At 47.2% G+C, this 11,090-nt stretch overlaps 1 pseudogene; it reads left to right on the plus strand.

Annotated features, from left to right (window-relative positions):
• The first annotated feature begins 2,184 nt into the window (after positions 1 to 2,184).
• Positions 2,185 to 2,377, plus strand: LOC148117728 (Nuclear RNase P; annotated as a pseudogene).
• The last annotated feature ends 8,713 nt before the right edge of the window (positions 2,378 to 11,090 follow it).

Raw genomic sequence — 11,090 nt, forward strand, 5'->3', positions numbered from 1 at the left:
GGGGCTATACATCCTGCCTCAGAAATAGAAACTCATAATCAAAGGATGACTTATTGTCTCCAGTTCACCCAAAAAAACTCTTCCTATTGTTTTTCCGAAAATCTCAATGTGTTCTGGAGGACTTCCTTTGAAGAACCAGAGCAGGAGGAATTCCAAGAGTAGGAACCAAAGATGAAGGCTTCTCAGTCAGGAGGTGGGTGTCCGGTTCCCAAAACTGGACGGACCATCATACAGCTATGCACCCACCAGCCGCTCTCAAAGCCTGCTCCTCTGGGCCTGCCCCCTACCCCTACCCCACCTCCCACACCCAGTCAATCAGAAAGTGTGCCTATCTGTCAATCTACAGGGGCTCCTTGGCAAAACCTCAGCTTAAAGAAATGTATGCATTTGGGAGAGAAGAATAAATTTTTTAAATGAATGCCCCTCAGAAAAGAAAATATCAGAATTTTTGATGGAGGCGCTTACTCCTCCCATTACCCCCAAACACCAAGGACAACGTCTACCCGACGCACATCCTGAGGAGCAAATGAAAGATACAGTTCAATCATAAAAACGAGGTTTTAGTTGTTAGTTTCCAATTAATTCTAACTGCTTAATTAATCTAATCTCTGACTTTTTTTTTTTTTGGTCAGTTCAATCTGAGGTCACATTTTGAACCATAAAATGTAAAGAAGGCAGGCATGAGAGATGGCTCAGGAGTTACGGGCACTTGTTGCTCTTACAGGGGACCCAGGTTTGGTTCCCAGGACCCACAATTGGCAGCTCACAACCACTTATAGGCCTCTGTAGGTGTGCACAAGCAAGCATAAACACATACTAAAAAAAAAAATGTGTGCTTTTAATCTTAAAAAGAAATCAATAAATTCACACACCAAACCTAACATGGGGAGGGGCGGTGCTAGAGAAAAGGCTGGGCAGGGCTTTCTTGTTGGGAGCCACCTGGAGGCACAGGTGGTCCTGCAGTTTGGAGGTAGCCACGTGGGGCTGAGCAACCCTGCCTGCACCCTTGCCTGCACATGCTCAGACCAGCAGAATGGCATTAACCAATCAGGACAGCGTTCAAGCTGCTCCACCGTTTAAAAGCAGATGCCTCGGGGCCCAACGCTCTCTCTCTAAGCTTTCTCTCGTCCCTGCTCTATCGTCCCTTCCCCCAATTTTCCTCAAGGGAATGCTCCAAATAAAGATGTGACCAGAGAAGGAATTCTCGTTTTTGGTGGGGTTCATTCCTGCGGGACAGGATGGCCCCCCGCAACTGGTGCTCGAAACCCCGGGACGCTGAGGGACCCTGACAACTACGCCGGGGGACCCTGAGAAGGAAGCGCCCAACAACGCGCTGAAAGCCCAAGATCAGACACCAGCACAGAGAGCCTTGAATTTCAGAACTCTGAGAACATGGAGCGGTGAGTGACGTCTGTGAATCCCCAGAAAGGGGAGGAAAAGAAATGTAAAAAGGAATTTCAAAGGATAGGCCTAAATAGAAAAGAAAAAAAAAAAAAAAAAAAAAAAAAAAAAATCAAAGTTAAGGTATCTGAAAGAAGGTACAAAAAGCAATGGGGAAGAAAAATCCCTTAAGTTCAGTGCAGGTGGAGCTGAGAAAAAGCGAGGTTTACGGTTGGGAGATCCGCGGCTTCCTCCGTGCATACTCGCTGATAAGAGACTCGGGGCAACAGTCTCGTAGGGAGGCGAGTTTGATCGTGTTCTAAGACTGCCTTCCCTGTTCTTAAAGAGCCACAGAGCTTTTGGAGGTGATTTTCGCCTAATTTTGTTAGAGAGCTCAGTCTCTGGCTCTCACATACAAAAAACTTTAATTTTTTGACTGAGAAAGACAAGCTGCTTGATCGTGCTGAGAGTGCTGGCGGCAGCCGGCCCGCCTTTGAGCGGTAATGCCTGATTAGAAACACGGAAGTGGGCCAGGCACGGTGGTGCACACCTGTGATCCCAGCTACTCAGGAGGGAGACGCAACCGGTTGCTGGCGGGGAGTTTGCTGGGGGCCTACGGAAAGCCAGATCGCCATGGCGACGGGCAGGCTAAAGTCCGTGTGACATCAGAGGCTATATGTCCCGGCCTTCTGGCGGGGCTATGGTTTTTGGAGGACTTTTTCAGCACCTGAGCGGACTCGCCTGACTGAGGCGGAAGCTGCGTGGTGAGCAGCGGCGCCATAGAAGGCAGAGAGGAGCTGAATCGGCTCTGCGGAAAAACTGTGTTTCCATAGCAACATGGGCGAGCGGGGAGGTGAGTTCCCAGAGAACGGGGCTCTGCGCGCGGGCGGACCGGGCAGGAGAAGCCCCTCCACGGGTGGGCGGATGCCCCCCCCCCTCGCCGGAGCTTGGAAAAGGCTCACAGCCGGCGGTGCGAGTTCATTGCCTGAGGTGAAACGGCGAGCCCGCGCACGGCCCGGGGCGGAGCCATGCCTTTGGGCCATGCGGAGCGCCCCATTATGGGCTAAAGAGGCGGAGCTGTGGCAGCCGCCGCTGTCCGCTGCTGCTGCCGCCCTCAGTCAAGGTCGCCAAGAATTCAGTCAGATAAAAACATTTGTCGCCAAAAATTCAGTCAGATAAAAACATTTATCCCCTAAACAACGTCCCTTCGTCAGCAGGAAGTAGCCAGATCGATGCTACGCCCATTCTCCCTTAAAGAACTGGTCGTGATTATCATAATAAAGGCATGTTTACCTGGTTAACGTATCCTAGGTAACAAAGAAAGGCGGACCTTTTGCCTGAGGCACCTGGTGAGATAAACAATGCTACCTAGAGGTTTTTCCATCTGAATAGAGGAGCTGGAGAGATGGCTCAGAGGTTAAGAGCACTGATTGCTCTTCCAAAGGTTATGAGTTCAATTCCCAATGACAACTGCTTTGGTTTTTAAACAATAGAGGGGGACTACACTACCAGTGACAGCTTCCCCCAGAGAAAGGATTTCTCTTGCATTCTTTACACTTAATTTTTAATTCAAAATTTTGCTGGTACAGGCAAACAAGATTTGCTTTTTGAAACAGAGACCTGCAGATCTCTAAGTTCAAAACCAGCCTACTTCCAGTACTGATTGTGCTGAATTTTTACACTGAGAGTTTTTAATACTCTTAAATGTTAATTTGGGAGGAGAGTTTTGTTTATGTTTTTCTAGGAATGCTGACATACATCTGGATGCCAGCGAGACCGACCAGAGAGATAAAGAAGACGACCCAGTGGATGCTGAGTGTCCTGCTGTGGAAGATTCGTGCGGAGACAGCAGAGATGACCTTCTGGGCGGTGCCAAGAGCAGCTGTTTCACACCATCGACTTGAGCAACACCCTGTGCAACCTCTTATCTCTTACTCTATTTTGCCTTTTCCTTCCTTAGGAATGGGTGGGAGCAGAGATATCCTTGGCATGCTGCGTCTAGGTGGGGACCAGATTGGAAAATAGTTTTGCCTTATTGCTCTTAAAGACAATAATTAGGGGGAGATGTTGGGAGCCACCTGGAGGCACAGGTGGTCCTGCAGTTTGGAGGTAGCCACGTGGGGCTGAGCAACCCTGCCTGCACCCTTGCCTGCACATGCTCAGACCAGCAGAATGGCATTAACCAATCAGGACAGCGTTCAAGCTGCTCCACCGTTTAAAAGCAGATGCCTCGGGGCCCAACGCTCTCTCTCTAAGCTTTCTCTCGTCCCTGCTCTATCGTCCCTTCCCCCAATTTTCCTCAAGGGAATGCTCCAAATAAAGATGTGACCAGAGAAGGAATTCTCGTTTTTGGTGGGGTTCATTCCTGCGGGACAGGATGGCCCCCCGCACTTTCTCTCCTGATTTATGTAATCCTAAATTGCTGGACTTTCTGTAAGAAGCATGCTTTTATATGTAACTTCTGGGATTACACTTCAAGGTCATTTGTAATAACATTACCTGAGGTATGCTTACCCATATGCAAAACTTGGTTTAGAGGAAACCCAGAAAACAGTGGTACCACACAAATCAGGTATTTGCACCTGTCCTTGTGTTTTCGGAAGCTTCATTTAGTTTGTTTTGAGATATGGAAATCTACTATTCAAAGTGTAAATATAGGAAAAAATGAAGATGCCAAGAGGTGAAGGGACAGCATTTCAGTTCATCGGGACTGAGCCCCCTGCAGCCCCAGACACTGTTGATTCTCAAGGTGTTTCTGAGTCTTCATTTCATGGACCCATGTGAACCCACACACCCGTGCCGAGTTACACACAACCTCCCCAGAGTCGGGCTTGGTGACACATGCCTTTAATCCCAGCACTTGGGAGGCAGAGGAAGGTGGAGGTGGATTTTTGTGAGTTTGAGGCCAGCCTGGTCTATAAGAGCTAGTTCCAGGACAGGCTCCAAAACAGCTACAGAGAAACCTTGTCTCAAAAAAAAAAAACAAATAGGAAGGAAGGGAGGGAGGGAGGGAGGGAGGGAGGGAAGGAGGGAGGGAGGGAGGGAGGGAGAGAGAGAGAGAGAGAGAGAGAGAAAAGTTTTCTAGCATACACTGGAAAGATAGCTCATTGTTTTAAGAAGAGGCTATATCACACACTAATAATTCCAGAGTTCAGTAGGTAAAATGAATTTCTGAGTCTTATCTGCCAGCTAGCCCAAGCCTCCTCAGTGAGTTCCAGGCCAGTAAAAGAGTTGGTATCAAAAAATAAAACAAAACAAAAAGGTGGATGGTGTCCCAACACCCAAAGTTTGCTGGGCAGTATAGTGGTACACATCTTTAATCCCAGCACTTGGGAAAGAAAGGCAAGCCCATCTCTGTGAGCTCAAAGCCAACATAATCAATTCTAGGACAGCCAACTCTGATAGCCACATGAATGCATACACCTGCATGCATGCGCGCACACACACACATACATACACCTTCACACACACACATCTTGGTACCATAAATTCCCAGATGCTCCCAAAACAGCTTGGCGATTTAAATAAGAAAAAGGCCAGAAACTGGAAGCTACCAAACTCAGCATATAAACAAAAATGGAAATTCAAACTTAATAGTCTTAAAGAGAGTTGAGTCCCAGCCAGTCAGAAGCAGCTGAGCACCATCTAGACACAGGCTGCAACCCCTCAGACCTTACACATGGAAAGCAAACCTGAGTTCTACATCTGGTGCCCAGTCCAGCTTCCAGTGCCCAGTCCGGCATCCGATGCCCAGTTTAGCTTCCCCTCACCCCACTCCCCCTGCTGTCCACACTCTCCAGTGCACTTAGAGGCTCTCCAAACCTCTTCTGCTTTGGGTACCACCGGCTGGTGAAGGTCTCTCCCTGATTTTGACTGTGGAAGGCTTTTTCTTTCACTGACCAAAGGCAACCGGCCACAGCACATCCCTCAGGATGCTCTTTTGTGTCTAGAAATGTATGTGCAAATGTGAGCATGTGTCAGCTTGTGCTGGAAGGTCCAGGGTGAGAATTTAGACGACCTGACCTCTGGGTACCCTTGAAGCTAAAGATAATATTATTCCGTGGAATAATTCTTGGTTTCCATGGTAACATAGTCGCTCCCCGAAGTTAAGTGTAGCCACAAAATGAAGTTCTGCTTAGCACTGGTCTTGTTGCTGTGACAACATTGCACTTCTCTGATGACAAAAGCATTCTCTTGACACCTGAGTTATCCCAGGCAGGGTCCTCGGTCTTCTCAAGGACACACAAGCATCCTCAACAGTGGGCCTCTCTGTTTTTATCTTGCTTAACCTCTTGGCCATGGCCAACACTTCCTCCTCTCAATCCTTTCCTTCGTTCCCACGGTGCCTCACTTCCTCTCCTCTTGCCCTGGCCGTTCTTTCTTCATCTCTCCTGCTGGTTCCTCCACCTCTTGCCAGTCTCTACGCTGGAACATAGTTTGGGACTACCATCTGTATGTTGTCCTTGGATCAGCTGGTTCAGTTCATGTCCAAATATCCCCTGTGTGCAAATAATTCTTATCTTTGTCTTTAGCTCTGACTTACAAGGGATGGGTGTTTTCATATCCGATGGGCATCTGAAAGCAACCACACTCAAGCTGAACCAGAACTTCTCTTCTCTACAACTCCTCCCCCCCCAGTTTGGTAGATGGCTCAGGATGGCTCCAGGGTGTGGCTGTTTACACCTGTAATCCCAACAGACTGAGGCAGGAGGATTGTACAAATTCAAGCACTGCCAGGGACTGTAGAAAGTTTTAGGCTAACCTGGCCTCCAAAATCATATCCTGTCTCAAAGAAACAAAATCATGTTTACTCTGTCCCCATTTGTAACCCACCAGTCTCCTCAAAATGCATTTTACAATCAACAATTTCCCGACTCCACTGTTTCTGCGTTAGTGCAGAGGCCCTGGACTTACAAGGCTCACCTGAAGCAGCCCAGGATGTCTCCCTGCTTCCTGTCTTGCCCCTAGAGTTGTCCTCCCAGCTTCTGACTATTAGAATAACATCTGACCTCTCCTCAGGACCTCACACCTTGGCAGAGCCAGTCCTTGCCTGCTCTGCTCTGCTTCCTCCTCGCTCACCACAACAGCCCTTCTCTCGCTCCTCTCCTGCCAAGCGGGCTCTTGCCTCAGGACCTGGGAGTGTTTCCAGGATGCTGTTCTCCCTCGCCCTCACCACCTGCTCTGCTTCCCTCCGAGGCTTTCCCACCCTGTGCCCTGCGTTCCCGATGGCATTATCCTGTCCTAGTCTCCTCATAGGCTCTATTTTCTTGTCTGTTGACCTTATTTCCACTAGGAGGTCAGCTCCAAGACGACCGTTCCTCAGAACCCCACCACTTTGGAGGGTGCCGCTCCTCAGTGAATGTTTGTAGAAGCCGCTCCCTGTGTTTTCTGTCAGCTGACTCTGGCGCTGATGACTTTCTGCCATAACTGAAGCTGGAGGTGTTGCAGACATCGGCCTCAAGTTGCCCAAGTCACCCCACCATATGACCCCATAGACCCTGTGCTTGTGAGTGGCTCTGGTGTTGCGGATCTACTTATGAGCTATTCTAATGTTAAAAGAAACAAGCAATCACATCCTGAGCTGGAACGTGCAACTATGCCTGTGGATCATTTGAGCAACCTCAGACTCAATGACCATCAGGCAAGGCGGAAATGGCCCACAATGGGCCTCCACACTCTGGACTAGTGTTGCTAGTAACTTGCAGGGTCCATTCCTTTTGTCTCGCCTTCCCAGTGTTTTAATCTCACATTCCCAGTGTTTCAATGTGAGAAACAAAGCTAATGTGACGAGTTAACCGGTTTTGTCCAAGGCTATGTGTCTTTATTTAAAATATAAGCCCGGCATGGTGGTGCACGCCTTTAATCCCAGCACTCGGGAAGCAGAGGCAGGCGGATCTCTGTACTTTGGAAGCCAGCCTGGTCTACACAGTGATTTCCAAGTCAGCCAAAGCTACATAGTGAGACCCCGTGTAAAAAAGAAACCGAAACTAACTCAATAAATAACAGTGTGCTCATTTAAAAACGCAAAGACACCAAGGCAGAACGGTGCTAACAATTAGGCCAGGCACAATTTATTCCATTTGTAAAGTCAGATGCCTGTGCTATTCTCCTTGAATACAATCCAAAGTAATGTCATGACCCAGTTCCAGTAGAAAAATCCCCATGTGGACACCCTCTGCAGTTTCCAGTGAGTTTCTGCTTTCATAGCAAGTACATTTTTAGCAATGTCCCCTATTTTTAGATATTAAAGCAAATCTCATAAGGAGGATTAAGGATTAGGTGTTATCAATGTTGGCAAAGATAAAATAATAATTCTTAATCACAACTGCATTATGTGGGAAAATGACTTCCTTTCATTGGATTTGGGGTTAAACCGCTATACTGAAATTGGCTTGTGGAAAGTCCTAGGTAACTCAGCATTGTCATGAGTAGGAAAGCACAATTTGCCATCTGTATCCTATTAGCTCTGGACTGTTAAGCTATTTATGACCTGAATAAATAAGGCTTGGTGGCTTCACTGGACAAGAATGCCTGCCATGACAGACAGACGCAAAGGCGAGGTGACCATGACGAGGTGAAGATGTGTGGCATCCTTTCAGAGGCGGCGTGTTGACTGAGTTTTCTGTCCTGCCTCGTTTCTGTCTTCCCACCAGGTCCCACAGCCATTTAACCCCAAAGAAATCACACAGAGGTCTATATTAACTGATTGACCATTAGCTCAGGCTTCTTATTAACACTTATAACTTATATTAACCCATTATTCTTATCTATGTTAGCCATATGGCTCAGTACCTTTTTCAGTGGGGGCAATCACATCTTTCTTCTTCTGGGGTTGGGACAGGACTGGGGAGGAATGGGCTTCCTCCTTCCCAGAATTCTCCTGTTCTCCTTGACCCGCCTCTACTTCCTGTCTGGTTGTCCCGCCTATACTTCCTGCCTGGCTACTGGCCAATCAGCATTTATTTAAAACATAATTGATAGAATATAGACAATTGTCCCGCATCAGCGGGGCTCTCTCCAGAGCCTCCTCACGCCAACCCTACTTCGAAGGGAGTGTGGGGCCGGCTTACCTAAGGTTGATCATGAGGAAAATCCTTTATGTTGCTGTTTATATCACATGAATACCTGGAGAAAACACATCCAAGGCTGAGTCATCTAGAAAATTGCAAGTCCTTTTGCATATCCAATCGCCACTGAATGTTTCGTTTCTGACTTCTGTCAATGGTGTAACTATGAATTAATTTCACTTCCCCAGAGGACAGTAATATGTTCCACTGCTTGATAAGGCTTTTCAAAGATCCCTCACATCTCCAATCCTAGTACTGTACAGAAGGCAGGAAGACCGCAAGTTTGAGAGCTGCCTGTAAGCTCTTGTCTCAAAAAAAAAAAAAAATTCTTGGAGAAAAAGGAAGTAGGATAGGATGAATATCATCACAGCTCTGGAGGAGAAAGGTGTCTTGGTTTGGGTTTCTACTGCTGTGGCCAAACACCATGACCAAAAACCAAGTTAGGGAGGAAGGAGTCTATTTGACTTACACGTCCACATACACCACTGTTCATCATTTAGATGAACTTCCTTAGGGAAGTCAGGACAGGAACGCAAGCAGGGCAGGGACCTGGAGGAAGGAGCTGACACAGAGGCCATAGAGGGTGCTGCTTACTGGCTGGCTCAGCCTGCTTTCTTATAGAACCTAGGACCACCAGGCCAGGGATGGAACCACCTGCTATGGGCTGCGCCCTCCCCCGTGAGTCACTAATTAAGAAAATGTCTTACAGCTGAATATTATTGTAGCATTTCCTCAGATGAGGTTTCTTTCTTTCAGGTAACTCTAGCTTGTGTGTCAAGTTGGCACAAGACTAGCCAGACCAAAAGGCTAGAGACTTCTGGCTGGTGGTAACTTGCAAGCCATCAATATTACCAGAAAATGCCCACAATTATCTGTTCTTCAAACTCAAAATCCTTTGACCAATCTTCTGACAAGAATGTGTATACACTGGGCTGGCAAGACAGTTCAGCCAGTACCACATTCACCATGCAAGCCTAATGACCCGAGTTCAATCCCTGAAACCTACAGAAAGAAGGACAACCCCACAAACCTCTCTTCTGACCTCTGCATAAATGTCCACACACAACAACAACAACAAATAACAATTCTTTCTAAAAAATAAAAATAAAAAAACATCCACAGCCCTTGTTTGCTTTATCTGGCAAGGGACTCGAGGATATGACGCACTGAAAATGACAAAAACATGCATGTGTCCACACACACCTGTGTAAAAAGGAGGAAATCCGGTCTCACAGGGTGTGATTCTCAGGGGTGGCTCTGCATTCACATCCAGTGTTTGAATCTCCTTTCTTCATAGCAGCTGAGCCTTGCTGAATTAATGAAAGAAAACACTAACTGGCTCGCTAGGAGAGCAAACCAGATGCCATATTAAGAAATCAGTGGAAACTGCCGTCTGTTATTGAAGGGATTCTAGCCAACCCAGGCCTGGCAAACATGGCTCCGCCAGGTCTTGCCCTTCTCCCCCATTCCCTCTGCCTTGCTAAAAACCATTATATTACATCCGTGAAGTTACCCCGCAAGGTCCATCCCCTTATTTAGCCAGTTCCTCCTCCTGAGGCTGACTACTAAGGTCCAGCTACCAAAGTTCTGAAGCCCAGCAATGAAAAGCCCCCTTTGGCTCACCTAATTGACACACCCAATTAAAAGTAAATGCCTCGGGGCTGGAGAGATGGCTCAGTGGTTAAGAGCATTGCCTGCCCTTCCAAAGGTCCTGAGTTCAATTCCCAGCAACCACATGGTGGCTCACAACCATCTGTAATGAGGCCTGGTGCTCTCTTCTGGCCTAAAGGCATATACACAGACAGAATATTGTCTACATAATAAAAATAAAATAAATATTAAAAAAAATTAAACGCCTTTTCCCTGTGTTTCCCTGTTACCTTTATAAACTGCCATTTGACTATGGGCCACAACTGTCTCCTCTATATCCAGAGGTGGCCCCTTGTCCCACCAGGACAAACACCCCTTCCTCTCTCCCTTGTTCCCTTCCCCTTCTCCATCTTCCTCTAGTTCCTGTCTTTGTCCTTTATCCCAGTCTTCTGTCCCTCTGGGACAAATAAATCTTCTTTGTGCTGAAAACTTGGTCTTGGGGTGTCTTGAGCCAATTTAGGGGTCCCCTACAGTTATCACCATCTTATTCTAAAAACTGCTGCAACAAAATCACAGGAACTGAAGCCATGTTCCCATTCAACCCACAGCCATGCTCTCATTCAAGCCAAAGGCAGTTTTGCCTCCTCCTCATTTGAACTGTAGACTCCTCTCTCAGAAACAGAACCTATCTCACATCTCCACATCCCATCCTAACACCTTCAAAGGTTTGAATACATGTTCTCTAGCATGATGATCTATGATCTCCCTGAACTCCTACAAAGAACGCTTACCACATCTTTACTCATTACACCCATGTTTCTCAACACATATCCCACAAAAGGATATGCTTTGCAATATTGATGGCTGTTCTATTTAAAATGAGGGAAAGAAATACAACCAAAAGCCAAGCTGCCATGGGATCCAGCCAGACGGCTACTGGTGCCTTAGAGGGAAGATCCTGAAGGCTCCTGATGTGGGGTTCCCCTTTGTATGCTGTTAATACCATTGATTAATAAAGAAACTGTCTTGGCCTGTGATAGGGCAAAAGAGTAG

This window comes from Myodes glareolus, chromosome 26 (assembly GCF_982192425.1).
Source record: "Myodes glareolus chromosome 26, mMyoGla1.1, whole genome shotgun sequence".
NCBI lineage: Eukaryota > Metazoa > Chordata > Mammalia > Rodentia > Cricetidae > Myodes > Myodes glareolus.